At 41.0% G+C, this 19,636-nt stretch overlaps 1 pseudogene; it reads right to left on the reverse strand.

Annotated features, from left to right (window-relative positions):
- Positions 1 to 1,706: 1,706 nt before the first annotated feature.
- Positions 1,707 to 19,636, reverse strand: part of LOC132842460 (interferon-induced very large GTPase 1-like) — a 37,693-nt pseudogene continuing 19,763 nt past the window's right edge.

Genomic DNA, 19,636 nt, shown 5'->3' on the forward strand with positions numbered 1-19,636 from the left:
TCACCAAGCTCTAACTACCTTGCTTTGTACAAAGGGCGCTGACAGAGCCGGAATGCGAATAGCAAGATGGGCTGCACGTCTCTTGTGCTTCAACTATGATGTTGTTTATCGTGCAGGTCCCTTGAACAATACAGCGGACTGTCTATCAAGACTACCCTTGCCAGCCGATACGGCTTTGGATGCAGATCCTGAGCCTGAACTTGTTGCGCTACTTTCAACGTCACAGACTGCTGTTACTGCTGCTGAGTTTAAAGCTGCTTCACAAGCTTGCCCTGAACTTTCTGCTTTGCGAGCCCAGATTAACAAAGGCTGGCCTACTTCAGCAAAACCACTGAGTCCAACATTGCTGCCATACTTCAAATTGCGTCAGGAATTGTGTGCCATGGACGAATTGGTGCTTAGAGGTTCACGTTTCTTGGTGCCAGTGGCTCTACGCAGAACACTGGTCACTTTAGCGCATGAGAACCATCAAGGAATAGTTCGGACGAAACAACGCTTGCGAGAGTTGTATTGGTTCCCAGGCATGGACCTTATGGTTCAGACACAAATTGCTACTTGCGCACTGTGCCAAGAGTCGGACAGAACTGCAAAGACTTCTGCTTCTCCATTACAGCCAGTAACTTTCCCTGCAGCTCCTTGGTTGAAAGTGGGCTTAGACATAGTTGGACCGTTTGAGACCGCTGCATATGACTGCAGGTATGCTATTACACTTACTGACTACTACTCTAAATGGCCGGAAGTTGCATTTACACCGTCAGTTACAGCGTCGGCTGTAGTCGGATTTCTGAACTCTGTTTTCAGCAGACACGGCAACCCAGAGTGTCTGGTGACGGATAACGGTCCTCAGCTGATTTCTTCAGTCCTCTGTGACTTTCTGAAAGAACGAAATATTGTCCACATCAGAACGGCTGTTTATCATCCTGCTGCTAACGGAGCGGTGGAGAGATTCAACAGAGTGCTTAAAGACTGGGTGCAACTGATCATACTGCAAAAACAACAGTGGAAACAATCAGTCTTGGACTTTTTGCAAACGTACCGTTCTACTCCACATGCAACGACTGGTGTTTCACCGTTCGAACTGTTATACGGTAGGCGAATGAGAACTAAACTTACTGTATTCACGCCGTCTTCCAGTAATGTCCTGGACAAGGTTGTCAGAGAGCGAGTGTTAACTCGACAGGAGCAAATGAAACGGTACTTCGATGCCAAACATGGGGCACGGAAGCCTACTTTTCGAGTGGGGGATAGAGTGCGTGTACGCAAACCAACACACGTCCCCAAAGGACACACAAAGTTCACAAAACCTGTGGAAATAACCAAATGTGTAGGTCCTTGTACATTCAAGTTGTCGGACGGACGGACGTGGCACTCATCTCAGTTATCCTTGTTCCCTGAGATACCGAAACAGCCGTCAGAACAGTTGGCTGGGGAAGTCCCTGTTACAAAGACAGATACTGGACAAAATACAGAAAGACGTTCCGCTAGGCAACGTAAACCACCTACCTGGTTAAAGGACTACGAAAGTAAATAAGAGAGTGGTTACTAAATCTGGTGTATCGAATGTAATTGATGCAGGTACAATAGTTCAGTTTCTTTAAGGAACAGTTATTCTAATGTATTAATGCTTAAAGGTGTATATGCAATGGTGGGTGAACATTTCCTTATGTTAAGTTACCTCAGGATGTATTGTTACGTAATGGGGGAATGTGGTGTCTTCTGCTTATGCACTTGCACTGTTATACTTCAGTAAAACAATAGGGGCAGTATGGGGAATGAAGGGTTGAGAATGTGAAGAAGAAGAAGAGAAGTGAGTGGGGTATGAAGATGAAGAGTGTTGCACATGTTACGTGAACGAGTGAAGTAAAGCGTTGTTCCGCTGACCTTGATTGCTTCTTTTACTAATACAACACAATACCACAAAACCTCTATCACTTAGTACATTTGTTGTGCAGAAACCAGTGGCGAGATTTGTTGTTCCTCTGATATGACACCCATTGATACCATGTACCCTGTGGAAGGGGACACTGTGATCTCCATCATGTCCCTCTATTGTGTTGGTACAGATGGCTTTACAGAATGGACACTGAGCCCAGCAGCATTTACAGAGGTGTTCAGTCAGAATCTTATCTGGACTCTTCCTGAACTTCTCCATTTTAAGATCAGACATGCTGTTAAACTTCCTGTTCAGCTCTTCAGTAATGAGGGAGATTTCTTTTCTCACTACATCTGTAAGCAGCTGAAAATCACTGATGTCTTTACAGTTACTTCCACTCAGATGCTCCGTATTGTATTCAACATCATCTTTCAGACCACTGGAGAATTTTTCCAGCCAGATATTTGCATCTCCTTTGCTCTTTGTCACTTCCTGAGTTGCAGTTTCTGCTGCAGTGATTACACACTTCTGTTTGTGTTGAAGAATTCCTTTAATGTGAGCAAGAACTTTGGGGTTTTCTTTAGTCATGAAAACTTTTACAACATCTTTAATAAAGCTCTCAAAATGTTCCTTAGGTGTCAAGATGTAGCTCATAAATCTTTTAAAGTTCTGCTCTTCAGCAAGTGATCTGAGAATGTGTTTCTCCAGGTTTGTCCTGTTTCCATTAAATTCTGGACAGTTTGCCTTCATTTCATCAGCCAGATAATTTTCAGCACTGTTGTACACACTCTGTAGGATAGAGTCTCCAAGCTGTCTGCAGATTAATCCTCCAAATACTGCTGTAGATGTGGCGCCTTCACAGGATTTCTGAAAAACTCTGTAGTATTCTGGTTTCATTTTCTCTAGATAGATTAATGGATCAAAACTCTCTTCAAATTTCTTCTGTTGCTTTTCAAACTCTGCTTTCGCAATGTCACACACATTCAGAGAGAGATCCAGTGAGAACTTTTTGTTCAACTCATAATCTGGAGACTGATATTCAGCCACAGATTCTTTTACCAGTCGAACAATCTCTTGAATGTAGGCTGGTTTGTAGCCCGTCTTTGCAACTGGTTTTGATTTAATCAGGTCTTTAGTTTGCTCAATGACTTTAAGGATCAGTTGCCTTATAGAGTCTTGGCTCTCAGGTGGTAAGTGAAAAAGCCAATCTTTAACAGCTTTCCACTTTTTTTTATGTGTTATATATTTCTTATAATCACCTCGCGTGCTTATGTTCTTATACGTTTCAGATTTCCTCTCAGACAGAAGATTTGTTTCATAGAGTTCACACAATATTTGTGTTATGTCCTCTGCTATGTTCATTTGTGTTCTAGTCAGGTTTGCAGTCAGTTCAGAGACCCACTTTTTCCACAATACATCAAAATGTTCTTTTAACTGCTTTTCATCCAGCTGCTTTTCATCCCTTTTCAGATCCAAAGCCAGCTCTTTGCTCTTTTTAAAAAGTTCTGCCTCATACTGAGATTTCTGATCTTCCAGGTTTTTGCAGGTTTGCTTTTGGTTAATGATCTCACGCAGCTCTCTCACTGTTTGTGTCACAAGATCATCATGTAGATTTTGAATCTTTATCATAAACTTTCCTCTCCATTGCTGAATAAGGTCTCTCCTGTCTTCATTTTCCTCAAAGTAACATTGCACTGATTCTGTCACATTATTAAATGTTTCTCTCATTTTATCTATAATTTCCTTTCTCTCAACTGTGCTCTGTTGTTTGTTGTTGATGCTGGTGTGTAGTTTGTCTTGTATATCTAGTATAGATTTCCTGAGATACCAGGTCCATGTCCCATATTTCTCCTCCAGTTTTCTGTATTCTGCGATCTCCAGTGTGTTTCTGAAACTGAACACAAAGTTTTCACATAGAAGTGCATGCCAGAGATCTTTAATCCGTGTTAAAGACGTGTCAGTGTTACAGTAGGACTTTCTGTGGCTCTGGACAGTATTGTCTTCTTCAGCTCTTCCACATGTTCAGTGTATAATGGGTTTTGAGGAGCCATGGGTGGGCTTCCCTCCCACAGCTGTGCAAAGTATCTCACATCTTTTTTTATGTCAAATGCTATGACGTCACTAAAATGTTCTGCTTCATAGGATTCCTCCTCACCAGCCAGCTTGGTCATTCTATCCAGATTATCTTGTAATCTTCTCTGTCCCTCCATGTTTTTCTGTCCGGCTGTAACATCTGGAACATTCTGGTGGACAAACAAACAGCTGGGATTGAGTTGGACCTTCTTCATCCTCAGGAAGGCCTGAACAACAATCTGAAGGATGTCCTGCATCTCAGCAGGGTTCTCTCCAAAGATGTTGATCATGGTCAGGTTTCCAAGACCAACAACGAATGTGGCGAGTTCATTGTCATGATGTCGAGTGGATGTTCCTGTGAGCTCAAGTGCTCGAAGTCCTTCAGTATCTACAACTAGAATGTAGTCAAACTTCAGCTCTTCCTTCATCTCCTCTGACACTCTGACCAGCTGCATGAAGGCTCCTCTGGTGCACCTTCCAGCACTGACAGCAAACTGGAGTCCAAACATGGCATTCAGCATGGTGGATTTCCCAGAGCTCTGAATCCCCAAAACTGACAGCACAAACACTCTCTGATCTCCCAGGACCTTCACAAGTTCATCTAGAACTGCTGAAACCCAGATCAGAGGAACATGAGAAGCATCTCCATCCATCAGCTCCAGTGGATATCCTGAAAGCATGAGTTCAGTTGCAAGAGCAGGAAATAGAGCAATGTTTTCTCTTTGCTTCATTTCTGTTTTTTTATTTTTACAGACTGATATGACTCATATATCTGTCCCATCTCCCTGAGTATATGTTCTAAACCAAAAGAAGCAGACTTCAGCTGCTCTGACAGTTCCTCAAGCTTTTTTTTAGTTTCCTGTTGATCTGCTATATCATGAGATTTCTTTACTTCCGACATTTTTGACCAGGTTTCATCAAACTCCTGATGTAAGGTGGAGAGACGTTTTACAGTGAAATTGTTCAGAAGGATTTCTACCCATTTCAGGAAATACAGTTTCTCATCAGCATCCTCAGAATTCAGTCCTTGGATAAAGCAGTTCATGAATTTGCTAAGACCATGTTTTTGCTGCTGTTCCCGGATTTGATCCATTTCCTTGTTTTTTTCACTTGTGTACTTGTCTATGTTGTGTCCATGAGGTCGGTGTAGTTCTTTGTTGCTCTTACACCAGTCATGCCACAGTTTCCCCTGACATGGTAGACTTGTTTCTTTGTGTAAGGACTGGTCATTATTCTTCAGCAGAGACATTATCTCCAAGGCAGCTTCCTTTCCTTTCTTACAGAGTCCATGATCTTCATCAACTCTGACCTGTGTGGCTTTGGCCAGATCTTCTAGTTTAAAGGTGTTTGATGTTTCTGATAGACAAAGTCTGATAGTTCCTTTCAGTTCTTCACATACATCATGCTGATTTCTGTCCTTTACTCCAACACTGAACTTCCCCTTTACCAGCTCTGTTACAGGAGAATCATCATCTGTCAGAACACAAATCAGAGGCTTTGGGGAGCTAAAGAGCCGTTTCACTAATTCCTTGTAGTGATTTTTCTGACCAAAATCAGGTATAAAGACAACATTCAGAGAGGACATCATTGTTAAAATATCATGCTGTGTCACATGAGCTCCAGCTTCACCATGAAGATTACAGAATGCCACACAGTCAGGGAAATGATCAGTTTCCTTCCCAGAAGGGCAGTACCAAGCAATCTCCACCAGTCCATCCATCAGTAACTGGTTTCTGCTGCTGCCTGGACAGTTTCTGTGGAAGAATGTGTGATGCTTTTCATTGATCAAGCTGTTAATCAGCTGAGACTTAGATGAAGATACAGAACCAAACCTAAAGAATGCCACCATTGGAGTTTCTGTCTCAACAATCATTTTGTCCTCACTAATAGAGGTTCTAGTCCTCCAGCTCTTCTTGACTTTGCGAAAGGTCCAGAGAGGAAACTCGATCTCTCTGGTGAGGGGATTGGGCACCAGCAGAGGCAGAGCATACTGACACTGAGCTAGTTTAGTTGCTATGAGCTGCTTTAGGAAATGATCAGAGTTGTAGAACACCGCCATCTGGACATCCATGGGGTGGAGCTCAATTTCTGTCTTTTCAGTATTTCCTGAGAGTTTTTTGGTTTCCTTTCTAATGCAGTATCTCGCATTGTAATTCATTGTTAGTAGCCGCTTTAGAAAGAATTGGGCCACATTAATCTCAGGATTGTTGTAGTTTAGTGAGGATTTAGTAATTTCAAGGCAGTCAGTACTTTTCAAACATTTCTGTTGCCAATCCATAAGGTTAAGTCTGCTCATAAGTGCTTTAATTTCTTCTTCCTGGGGAAAACAGAAAATTACATTAAAACTTATTGTACTATTTCACTACCAACTGCATGCTTCTACCCTCTGGAAAAAAATGACATATATAATTTATAACTAACAGATTCTATACTGTTGATATAAAGAGAAGAATATCCTGAACCAAACAGTAATTGTCAGTAATTTTTGACTGATTTGCTCCTCATCTCCCACATCAAGCTCTTGATGGTAACAACATTATGTCCTTGTTCAGGTCATGACTAATTGCAGCATGATCTCCCAAAGCTATAGTGGGGATTTGTGAGTCAGTAAAGAGGATAATAGAACAGAGATCACCTGTCTAATAGTATTAATATAATATTCCTCCTCCACTAACACAATGCAACAGCCAGACAAAACCCCTTCCTGTTGTTACTTCTGGGATTATGGAGATAAATACCGAGGCCATGCCAGCACTCTGTTGTCAAGTATCTGCTTACCAAGCCTTTGTATTTCTACAATATTTTTGCCTTTCATGTGTGTCATCTGTTTATTCCTGTTCTGGATTTTGCATCTTGGATTTGTTTTCCTAGTTATTTATTAAATATGCTGTTCTGCAAATGGATCTCTCTACCTTATCCTTACAGAATACTTACACATTTCACCTTTCCTTCTTTATAGGCCCCCAGCACGCCTCTTTATAGGCCACCAGCATGCCTCTTTATAGGCCCCCAGCACGCCTCTTTATAGGCCCCCAGCACGCCTCTTTATAGGTGCCCAGCACGCCTCTTTATACGCCCCCAGCACGCCTCTTTATAGGTGCCCAGCACACCTCATTATAGGCTCTTGGGCACATAGCTGCAATTAGCACAACTCGCGACACCTGTGCCAGAGTTAGAGTGGTAATAAGTATCAAAGCGAGTAGCACGCTGAGAGGTAATATATATATATATATATATATATATATATATATATATATATATATATATACATATATATAATGTGTCAATAGGAGTCAGGAAAAGAGTTTACAAGTGAGTTTCAGTGCAGTAATCTGTATCGGAGCTCCGAGAGGTATTCCTCGACTGATTCTTTCCTGCCTGCCCGGTAGAGCTATAGTCCCACAATTTGGGGATCTTAGGCCCCACGGGGCGAACCCCGCTTCGGGCATTCTGCTTCATCACAAGCATATCCCATATTTCCCTCATTATTTTCTGGTCACAAATATATATATTTATATACAGTATACTGTATATACACAAATAAATATATCTGTGAGCTAAACCCCCTGCACTTTCCCCTTATTTATATTTTCACTGATTTACAACCTACCCTGTCATCACACCCTATCCAGCCACATGCTTTTTCTATCTGCTCCAGACGCCTGTCCGAGTCCCTCTCCACTACACGAGTGAATAACAGGGCCGGACCCAGTTTCCCCTCCTCCAAGTGTAACCAGGAAGCCCCCCCCCCCCCCCGCGTAACAATGAATGCCGGGAGAGACCCACCTTTATCATCTTTATGTTCTCTTAATCTACAAATCCCATTAATACTACACATACTGTCTATCCCTGAGACACAATCAATGGAGGAATAAATGAGACACTAGCTGTTGGATTCATTCAGCCCTCTACATACCCAGCAGCCTTAAGCTTTTTCATGGAAAAGAAAGATTGAGGCCTGCAGCCATGAGCAGACTGCTGGGGACTAAATGCTATAACAATCAAACACCCTCACCCTCTACCCCGGTACCACCAGCCCTGGAACAGCTTCAGGAAGCTCAGATAATCACTAAACTATATCTGAGGAGTGCATACAACCAGTGTGATACAGGAGGGAGATGAGTGGAAAAAGGCCTTCATCACACTGCACAGACAATATGAATAAAAAGTAATAATAATAATAATAATAATAATAATAACTAGATTTGTAAAGTTCGTCACGGCAAACTTTGATCTTGACTTTGACAAAGCAAGTATTTGCAAAGGCCAGTGTTTTTTGGAGGCGAGTGGACAGAAAGCTAGGGTGCCAAAACATTTGGAGGCAAGTGGAGACGAGCATGTGACATCATCCGAATACTCTTGAGGTAATTCCCCTCATTGGGCTGAGTGTTTTGATATATGACATGCTTCTACAAATACATGCTTCTAATCATAACTTATAAATAAAGTACTTTATAAACAGCCACAACTGACACAAAGTGCTTTACACCATAAAATAAAGATAATAAGTATGTAGTCAAAAGAGAAGAAGATGATAAATAACAAATGTCCCCGTATGGTATTACTTGTCAGCAAGTCAACCCACACTATTGTGTGTGGCACGGCCACTTCCGGGTCGGCAGCCATCTTGGTCATGGCTCGTCCGGGTTGAACACATTTCATACCACCCGTTACTATTTAAGCACACCGACAGTGAACACTTTTCACCAGATGGTCTTTGCTATTAGCCCTGTGCTTGTAAATGCCTTATTCCTTAAGTTTCGATCTCGGATTTGCTTTTTGATGTACTTTATTTCTCCGCGGCTGGTTTTTGCCTTCTCTCTTTTGGTCTGTGTTTTCAGCAGTTGTCTGCTGTTTTGGTTTATGGATCACAATTTGACTTTGTTTTTCACTTGGATTATTGCCCCTCTGTGTTGATAGCTCCCCAGGCATCTCCACATACCCGTAATCATATGAGCCCACAATGGCCAGATAATTGGAGGTGGCCAGGGAGAACAAACGGGTTGAATATGGATTACCCCAGGACCTTGACAGCTCAGCATGGAGGTTTGGGGAAAAAACATGAGGTTCCTATGTGGGGGTGAAGTGTGGCCTAAGATAAGATTGTCAAGCTTGGAGCAGACGATGCTAGGCTTTTCCTCAGGCTAAATGTAACCACCTCCAAAAGCTCTTTTAATGCCGGTGGCAATTTAACTAATATTTGCTCCTCATCTTCGACATGAAGCTCCTCAGAGCATGACAGAGACAATATTATATTCTTGTTAAGTTCAGGAGAAATCAAGCCTGAGCTCCTGAATCTAAAGTGGAGATATGCAAATTGGGAAAGCAGATAAGAGAACAGGGTTCACCTGTCTCATGTTCCACCTTGCTAACTTGACCTGCAAGCCCCAAGATCTAAGTTGGCAGACTCAGGACGCAACTCACGAGGCACAGGCAGGAGAGTTATAAGTCCCTTGAGAGCCACCTGTGCTCTCCCAAACACAGAGAGAGTGCTTCTGCCATAATAAACTTTCTGAATTGTAATTATAATTCCTATTCTTTGATATTGTTAAAGGAATTACTCCCAGGTCTGTGAGGGACAATGCACTGGGGAGATATATAGCTTGTGTCTTCAAATAGAGAAGTTCCCTGTGCCTGTTGTTGCCTATGTTCACACCAGTGTTTATGATTACAACCATCAGACACTTAATTTTTAATAAAAATATTAATATTTTAATCCAATGTCACTTTACAACAATTGATTTTTTTCTGTTTTTAAATACAATATCAAACCACATGTAATTTTAATGTACCATTTGTAATTCACTAATATGGGAGAACTGGCAAGACCATAGATACAGTAGATACGGTAGATACGGTAGATAGATAGATAGATAGATAGATAGATAGATAGATAGATAGATAGATAGATAGATAGATAGATATAATGTTATATCAGATCTGTATAAACTCTATCTATTTTAACTTCATGGAGAAAACGTAAATTGATCAGATTTTAAACTGAAATTGAATAAGATGTTATTTGTCTCTAATTGACACACAGTAAACCAGTTAGCACCAGATTCTGAACACCAGACAGAAATAAAGTGTCTATTTTTGATGGATGTTGTGAAATGTTAAGTGATCGATTTACCTTTTTTGGAACTGTTTCAGGGCAGCACTCCTTCATTTCCTTAATTTCATCAATTCTTTCTTGACCAGTCTGGTCTTTCTGCCACATGAGATATGTGCTTTCTTTCATAATTGTGTTATATGAATTTTGTGCTTCCTTTCTCATCTTTTCTTCTTCATGCAGTCTGACATTGAGCTGATTATTTATTTCCTCTAAAGCTCTTCGCTGTTTCTCCTCCTCTGCTTTTATCATTTGTTCACGTTGATCCTTTATTTTACTTTCTTCTATATGGCGGTGAAGCTGGTCTGAGACTGCTGTAGTTTTCTGTCTTTCTTTATCAAGATTTTCTTTCATTTTTTGCAGCTCCTCAGTTTTGGTATTTAATTTGTCTTCAAGATCGGTTTCTTTCTTCTTGCAATAGTCCATATTCATCTTATATGTGTGTTCTGTATACTTTAATTTCTGTCTTTCTTGATCAAGAGTTTCTTTCATTTTCATCAGCTCCTCAGTTTTGGTATTTAATTTGTCTTCAAGATCGGTTTCTTTCTTCTTGCACAATTCCATATTCATCTTATTGTTCTCCTCTTTATCTTGTATTCTCTGTTTTGCTTGATAAAGAGCTTCTTTTGTTTTAATCAGCTCCACATTTCTGTCTTCTAGATCACTTTCCCTTTTCTTCAGCATTGCCAATGTCCCTTGATGGTATTGTTTTTCTGCTTGTATTATACAGTTCAGTCTTTCTGTCTCTTGTTTGTGTTTATCTTCCAGTTCTTCTCTCTCTCTCTTCATCTGCTCCTCCATTTCCTTCAATATTTTCCCTTGTAGTTCTGCTTGCTTCTGCATTTCGACCTGCTGGAACATCTCATTGGTGTAGTAGCTTCCTCCATTCACTGCCACCATGTCATCAATCTTATCCAGGAGAATCAGGACCTGGTCGTTGCTGTTTGTTTCATTGTTGTCAAAAGCATGATATCTGTCCCCACACTCAGACATAAGTGTCCTTAAATTAACCCCAGCTTTTTCCACATAATGTTCAATTGTCTTTTGTTTTTGTTTTAGCAAGTCACCTCCAGTAAGAGCACGATCGTGTACATGTTAGATTTCTCACCAAAAGTCTTCTCAATGATTTCCACTGTCTTTCTCTCCTCTGGTGTAAAGCGTTGTCCTATTTTCAGTATCAGCAGGAACACATGAGGACCAGGTGATACCATTGAGATACATTTAACAATCTCTTTCCTGATCTCTTCATTATCAATATTAGTGTCGAACAGACCTGGAGTGTCGATCACAGTAATCTGTCTCCCACCGACTGTTGCTGTCTCTTTCTGACACACACTGGTTACTGATTCATCAGACAAGTCTTCTTTAAATACGTCTTTCCCCAGGATGGTGTTTCCTGTTGCGCTCTTCCCAACTCCAGTCTTCCCCAACAGAACTATTCTGAGTGTGTCAGGGCTTTTTGATAAATCTGTACAAATAAAAAGAATCACTGAGTACTGACTCATATGTGACTACACATAATAGAGTTATATTATAAAATAATATCATAGTTCTAATCTGACGGCTCCAGAATCATGTAAAGAGTTAACCAACAAATGTAATTATAGCAGATATGCTAATGGTCAGATGTATGATGGAACAAAATGCTATTAGGGTATAAACTTTTTAGTGATGATAAACTTCAAATAACAATGTTTTTTCTACTTAAAATAGCAATCAGACCGATAAACTCTTATTTTAAATCAGTAAACATGTTACCTTGTGTTTGACGTCTGTTTCTCTTGAGTTCAATCATTTGTTTTTCCAGATAGTGAATTGTACGTTTGTATGTCAGCTGTGCTTCAACCTGGGCCTCAGCGTACATGGTCATCGTATACTGACGATTGTTGTTTTTTGTAAGAAGGTCTTTAACATGTGGGAACAGATTTACTGCATTTATTTTCCTGCTGTATAAAATATATCGTCCTCCAAATGTCTTTATCACAGCCTGAAGCTCTTTATCTAAGTCTTTCTTTGGTGACTTCTGGGTGATGATGAATATGGTGTGATCATTAACTCTGGAGCTGAAGATCCTCTGAAACATCTCTATTTCTGCTTTAACTTCATCAGTGAGAAGACCTTTAGGAACAATGATGAAGAAAGCATCAACTCCAGGATTACAGGCAGAGACACATTGGAACGTCTGACGCATCACTTCCTGTTCTGAGAGTGTAGTGTTGTAGAGAGCAGGCAGCTCCACCAGCGTGATCAGGTGTCCACTCACTTTTTCCTGCTTTACACACACTGAGCTGGACTCTGTCTGGTCTGGTGAAGTGTTTTTACCTCTTAATCGTTTAGATATTGAGGCCTTTACTTCCTTTTCTCTGCCAAGCAGCACAATTTTGAAATGTGTGGCATCTACAGTCAGACAAACTAAAAAACAACAAAAAACACAAATAAATTTAGTTAACAAATAATTATTTAATAATAATAAATAAAGTTAAAAACAGTGCTAGTAAATTGTATGCTTAAATGTTAAATGTTACAAGGCATGTTACATTACAAGGTATAATCTAAGTTGTAAGATTTGTATTCCTTTGACATATTTGTGAGAAATAGTGAAAGAGTGATAAACCTTAAACCATGTTTTATGACCACTGTTTCTAATGAGATGTAAAAGCTTATATGATTTTCTGTATCACACATAATCAAATGATTGTTCTTGCCTCATGAGGAAACACTATGGACTAGCCGAAACAAAGAAATGTGAGTTCCATCAGGACACTATTACCTTCTTGGTAATCATCAGCTAACAGGGGGTGTAAATTGACAGTAGCAAGGTGCACACCATCACAGTTACCAATATCCGTCTTCTGATGGTCTGGGGATGAATGGATCTGACACAGTTGTGAAGTGTGGCAGAGGACCCATGCACGCCTTCAAAGAGATGCTTGACACCAAAGGCGTCCTCTCCGACCATATCAAGTCACCTACCATCTTCAACTGCCACCTGACCAACAGATCTCAAACAGGCACGTGGCCTCACCACTACTGACCACACCAACACTGACCCCCTACCTCCAATAGAGGTCGATAGAGCCCTGACTTACATTGCATACACATCATGGACTCTCAAAGACCAAGAGGTAACATTCAATATCTTGTAGAATGGGAGGGTTATGGCCCAGAGAAGAGGTATTGGACCAAAGCCAATGACATCCTCTATGACTTGCTCACAGGAGAGTTCCACAGAGCTCAGACTAATTGCCCAGCACCCAGACCAAGCAGGAGACCATGTAATAGAAGAATAACACTGAGCGGTGTTCCAAGGAGGGAGTTTCCTAAAGAACCCTTCTCCCATTCACCAGAGGGAGCCCATCCCCATGTTTTTAGCACTTCTGGCTTATAATTTACTTCCTGGTTATATGCTTTTTATACCATGCTCAACCATGGCTTTTATACCAACATCTGCACAAAGTATTGTTAGTTTATACTCTTTAATTGCTTGCATTGTGGACTGCATAGTCTTTTGTCTTTTCTGTGTTTGGTGATTTTTGCCATGTCTTATCAACTCTGATTCACCAAAATGTAAATCTGTTTGCCAAGTGTGCAAAAAAAGGGGTTATGAATTTAATACCACCTGCTCCCAAGCAATCGTTACAGTCTATGACGTAGTAAACTAAAAATAAATCAATTTTTATATTTCAAAACAATTCCTACCCTAGTTACTGAGCACACAAGTCCTGTAACTAAAATGTAGTATGCCACCTTAGATTGATTTGCATATTGAAACAAAAGAGGGTCTACCACTGTGATAAAAGTTCTTACAAAATTTTTACATTTATTACCTTTGGTAGTCAAAGCAGAATGATGTTCTTCTTCATCCATCTGAACATATTTTTCCATTTTGTCTGGTTCTTCATGCTCTTGTTCCATGAGAGCATACTGTTCTATTTTTCCAGTTTCTTCCGTTTCTGGCTGTACATTGTACATTTTGTTGCCTATTGCAGTCTCAGCATCTTCATAAATCTCACAGAAAAGTCTTCCTTTATTCTCCTTGACCATCTCTTCCATCTTCTCCACAAGATTGGCCTGGGTGCATCCACTGAAGTTTAAATGTCTGTAATTACATTCAGCAATGACCTTCTGTATGACATTGTCCTCTACCAAACTAACACTGCTGCTGATTTCTATGTTCTTTGTAGTTATCACCATGGTGTATTTATGGGCCTCCTCAGACAGAGATGAGAGAATATAATCAGCTCGTCTTTTGTCTGTTTCACTGAAACGTTCTGGCTCTACAATGAGCATTATGACATGAGGTCCAGGAGCCGATAGAGACACACACTCTTTAATACACAGTGTGAGCTGATGATGTGAGAAGGTTTGGTCAAACAGATGAGGTGCGTTGATGATGGTGATGTTTCTTCCCTTCACATGTCCTCTGACTCTCTCACACTGAAGTACTGAATGTAGAGGATCTTTAGTCTCCAACACAGATCTGCCCAGGAGGAGGTTTCCCACACTGCTGGTGTCTGAGACACTTTTCCCCAAAAGAATGAACCTCAGCTCAGACACTGCAAAAGAAGAGACTCATTAGTGAGATACTGTATAGAGGTCATATTCCATCACATTATTTTTTGACAGTTTTAAGACCACAATAAAACAATAAAACCATAAAATGATAAAACAATAAAATTATAAATAATAAAGTTTATGAATGTAATTATATAATGTTTACTGATAGGAATAGGTCAAAGGTCAGACCTTTGATCTGACAGATTTATGTCATGATTTTATGATGTTAGGTTTAGGTTAAAAGTTCATAATAATAAAGTTAATGATTGTATTGATATATTGCTTACTGATCTGAATTATTTGTGTTGACTCCAAGGAGCCCCCTTTCCCTTCGACTGCCCTTCTATCATATTGATTAGGCCCATTGTATCTGCTTCAAGTAGTCAAGTCAAGTCAAGTCACTTTTATTGTCACATCACCACAGCACGTGTGCATTGGTGAGTGAAATTCTTAATAGCGAACTCCGGAAATTACAGAAATAAGTATACAGATAATGAATTGACATGTGAAAATGTGCAATATGCTCATACATATAGTCAGTACACACAGTGTACTATTGTCCCTAATTACAGTAGCACTACACATTATATGCAATATGTACTTGCATTGTGTATGCAGTGTGTATATATATATATATATATATATATATATATATATATATATATATATATATATATATATGTGTGTGTGTGTGTGTGTGTGTGTGTGTGTATGTGTATGTGAATATACATAAATATATTATATATGAAAAAATTATAAGGTGCAACAGATTCTACAGGTACAGAGTGTCATGGGTGTGCATCATATGGTAAGTAGATAGGTGACAAGTAATTAAAACCATGTGTTTGATCCAAGAGGTAGAAGACAAGTATTTTTTTTTAAAAGGGGGTTTATGACCCTCAGATGAAACAGTATTGTAGGTGATAGGAGACAAGTAATTAAAACCCATCTTTGTTTGATACGGGGTAATAGGGTTACCCCTCCCCTCAGACTGGGTGGTAATCAAATCATGATTATTCCACCCCGCGGAGAAAGCCATCAACGGAACAGAACTTCTACGATCTCCTTCTAAATATTAAGAGATCATGGCCTTTTCATCTGGTAAGAACTTATTATGAATTGTATTGTAATAATTTTATAAGTTTGATATTACCATATATGAGATTTTCAATATGAAATATTTAGAAGAGTGACTTATATCTATAAGTTTGATAATATAATAAAGTCTGATTTAAATACATTTATTACAGAACAAGACCAGACTATCTGACACAATTGTCTAGGAAAACATATCAAACACGGCCCTCCAGGGGAATTTCATTCTGACTCTTAGATTTGTTTTCAGTTGACTGTTTTATCACATATTACTAAGATAAAATATGTTTTTTTAGACAACTGTATTGAGATTATTTCCTATGACGAGTATCATGGAACGTCCGCACGAGGCCTAAGAATGTTGGAACATCGGTTCCCGGAGACTACGCATCTGATAAAAAAGAGAAAATGCGAAGTGAGGTTTGATCCAGCCAGCTGGCATGATCTACAATGCTACTTTAATCAATTTGACAATTTATTCTTGACAAAAGCTGAATTTGACAAAGTAAGACTAAAACTAAACCTTGATTAAGAGTGAATCTTTCAAGTGAATCTGTTTTGAAAATCATAGTACCAAAATATCCATATACAGTATGTACTGTCACGGATTTGCCAGGTTCTCCCCTCACACAGCAAACTAGATCCTCATCACCTGAGTCCTAATCGCCGTCACCTGGCACCCCTCATTACCTCACCACATACAAGACTCTCTCTAACACACACACATTGTCCGGTCTCGTAAATGCTAGTTTCCCGAGTTCGTCGTACACCAAAGGATCTAGATATTGTTGGCTTGCAACCTATGATGCGGCATGTGTGTGTTGGAGCTTCACCTGGACTTCTCCACCCTCACTTACTTCATTCACTTCTGCTTTTTAATAAACAGTAATTTTACATTATCTCTGCCTCCGTCGTCTTCTGTCCCTGACAGAAGAGCAGACCGACAAAATATTATGTCTTACCAGGACTCGGATACATACCCAGGACTGGTCAACATGCTGAGACAAGAGTTGCTACAAACGCCGGGGATACAAGCACGGGGACTACTGCCGCACACACAGGTCACAGCAACGAGCAGTGCTACCGTCGTCACAGTTCCCATGGCCAATCCAGCACCATACTCTGAAGTTGCGGAAGAATGTAAGGGATTTCTCCTTCAATGCTCGCTAATCTTTGAAATGCAACCATTTCCCTACAGATAGCAGCAAGATTTCATTCATAATATCACTACTCACTGGAAAGGCGCTCCGTTGGGCCAAATCGATCTGGCATCAAGAGGGATCCTTTTGTACTCCATTAAGGAATTCACTGCCTATTTCCAAGAGTTATTTGGTATTTCTGCTGGAGATACAACTCACTCTCAGTCATTTTCTATTGCTTATCCAAACTACCTTGGGTCACGGGGAGCCTGTGCCAATCTCAGGCGTCATCGGCCATCAAGGCAGGATACACCCTGGACAGAGTGCCAACCCATCACAGGACACACACACACACTCTCATTCACTCACACAATCACACACTACGGACAATTTTCCAGAGATGCCAATCAACCTACCATGCATGTCTTTGGACCGGGGGAGGAAACCGGAGTACCCGGAGGAAACCCCTGATGCACGGGGAGAACATGCAAACTCCGCATGCTAGCGGCTGCTAGTGGTTGGGATGAGCGAACACTGATGACAACCTACCCTAATGGTTTAAAACCTGAACGTCGTCTGCAGTTATCAGCCTTCGATGACACCATTGGGTTGGAGAATTTCATTCAGTGAGCCATTCAAACGGAAAATTGAATGTTATCCTGTAATTTAAATACTCCCACACAGCTCTGCCTGCCAGAACTGCACTCTCCAGGACCAGAACCCAAGCAGCTCGATTCAACCAGGATCTTACTGTCAGAGCGTCTTTGATGGCTGACCCAGGGTCTGTGTCTGTACTGTGCGAGCAATGGGCATGCGAGAATGCCCCATCTGTCCTCCAAGAGCATTGGTGAGTACAGTTCAACCCGTAAAACACATTTACACCCCAGTCTCAGCTTTGCTCGACTCTGGGTCAGCCGGGAACTTCATCTCTGCCCAGCTCTGCACTCGGCTCAACATCACAAAGGAACGCATATCCCAAAGACTAAGAGTTCTTTAACAGGCAAACCCCTCAACCAACATTGTACCAGTGAAATCATGCTGACAGTGGGATTTTTTCCCAAGGAGAACATCAAGCTTCTGGGTATAGAGAATTCAACTGCTGATGTGATCCTAGGACCACCCTGGCTGATTCAAAACCATCTGGAGCTCTCTTGGGACACTGGTGAAGTAAAAGTGAGCAACCACTGTTTTCCACATTGTTTTCTAAAATTGCCCAAACCGTATCATCCTACAGTGTCAATGAAGGTATGCAGCACTTCTATTGAAAGCCCTAAGAATAATGTGTCTGTATCTATCCCTCCAGAATACACAGCCTTCAAGGATGACATTTGTCCCAAGAGAGCTTCGAAGTTAAAACCTCACCGGCCTTGGGACTGTGCGATTGATTTCCTTCCGGGTGAAGCAGTGCCTAGAGGAAAGATCTATTCCCTAACCATCCCCGAGCAAGAGGCCATGAATAAGTACATCAAAGAAGCGCTGGACCAAGGATATATACGACCGTCAACTTCTCCTGCTGCATCTCCCTTTTTCTTTGTCTCAAAGAAGGATGGTGGTTTGCGACCCTGCATCAACTACAGATGGCTGAACCAAATCACCAAGAAGTTTCATTATCCTCTTCCCCTCGTCCTATCGGCGCTCGAACAGCTCCGAGGTGCAAAAATCTTCACCAAGCTTGATCTACACAGTGCATACAATCTGATACGTATCCGAAAAGGAAACGAATGGAAAACAGCTTTTGTGACCCCGACCGGCCACTGGGAATATTTGGTGATGCTGTATGGCTTGGTCAACGCACCGTCCATCTTTCAGGACTTCATGCATGCCAAGGCTTGGCTGAGTATTTTAATTCAATTTTGAGTTATCTTGAGTTTATACTTCAACTCCTTACTTTTTTACAAAGGATGAAATACTTTTTGATATATTTACTTATTTGTTTTCCCAGCGTCCGCTTCTAGCCGGATAGCACCACTAGCTTGTTAGCCCGGTTACCGCTAGTACACAGTTTCACACCAATTATTTCTGTTGTACTTGCTCTATATCATGTCGGTTGTGTGTCTGCCTTTGAGTGCAGGTGAGGACACGTTCAAGCTGCACTCGGTGGAACTGGAGCTGGAGGCTGTGGAGAAGCAGATCCGTGACATACAGGTGAAGCAGGCTGAGCTGCGGGAGCGAAAAGCCGCACTGAAAGCTCCCCAGTCGGTCACCCAACACCCTGGTGGAGACGGTTGGAAGCACAGCACCCACGGCGAGGATCATCGTGTCCGGACCGCTTCCCACGTACCAGCGAGGAATCGAAAGGTTCAGTAGACTTTTTGCTTTAAATGGATGGTTACAGTCATGGTGTCAGACTCAGAATTTACTCTTTATTGATAACTGGAATGTTTTCTGGGAGCATCCTAGGCTGTTCCGTGCTGACGGCCTGCAACCCAGCAGAGGTGGAGAGCCATCCTTCACCTCACCACATTGACACAAATGCACACATAGCTCATCCTATAGAAACTATGTCTGTTCCCCGATTAGTGAGATCAAAAAGTAAATGCGTGAGAAGTTCTCGAAATAATCTTACCGTAATTAGACCAGAAAAATACCAAAGAAACAAAAACAGTTCCTAAAGTTTGGGCTTCTGAAAATTAAATCACCCAAAGCACTTACTGTAAATGAAATCATTTCAGAAAACTTACTGCACTCTGCCTTACTGAAACTTGGATTAAACCAAATGACTACATCGGTCTAAATGAGTCTCTACACCATCAGAATATATCTATAAGCATGAGCCTCGTCAGACTG

The sequence above is a fragment of the Tachysurus vachellii genome, chromosome 3, assembly GCF_030014155.1.
Source record: "Tachysurus vachellii isolate PV-2020 chromosome 3, HZAU_Pvac_v1, whole genome shotgun sequence".
In the NCBI taxonomy this organism is placed as follows: Eukaryota; Metazoa; Chordata; class Actinopteri; order Siluriformes; family Bagridae; genus Tachysurus; species Tachysurus vachellii.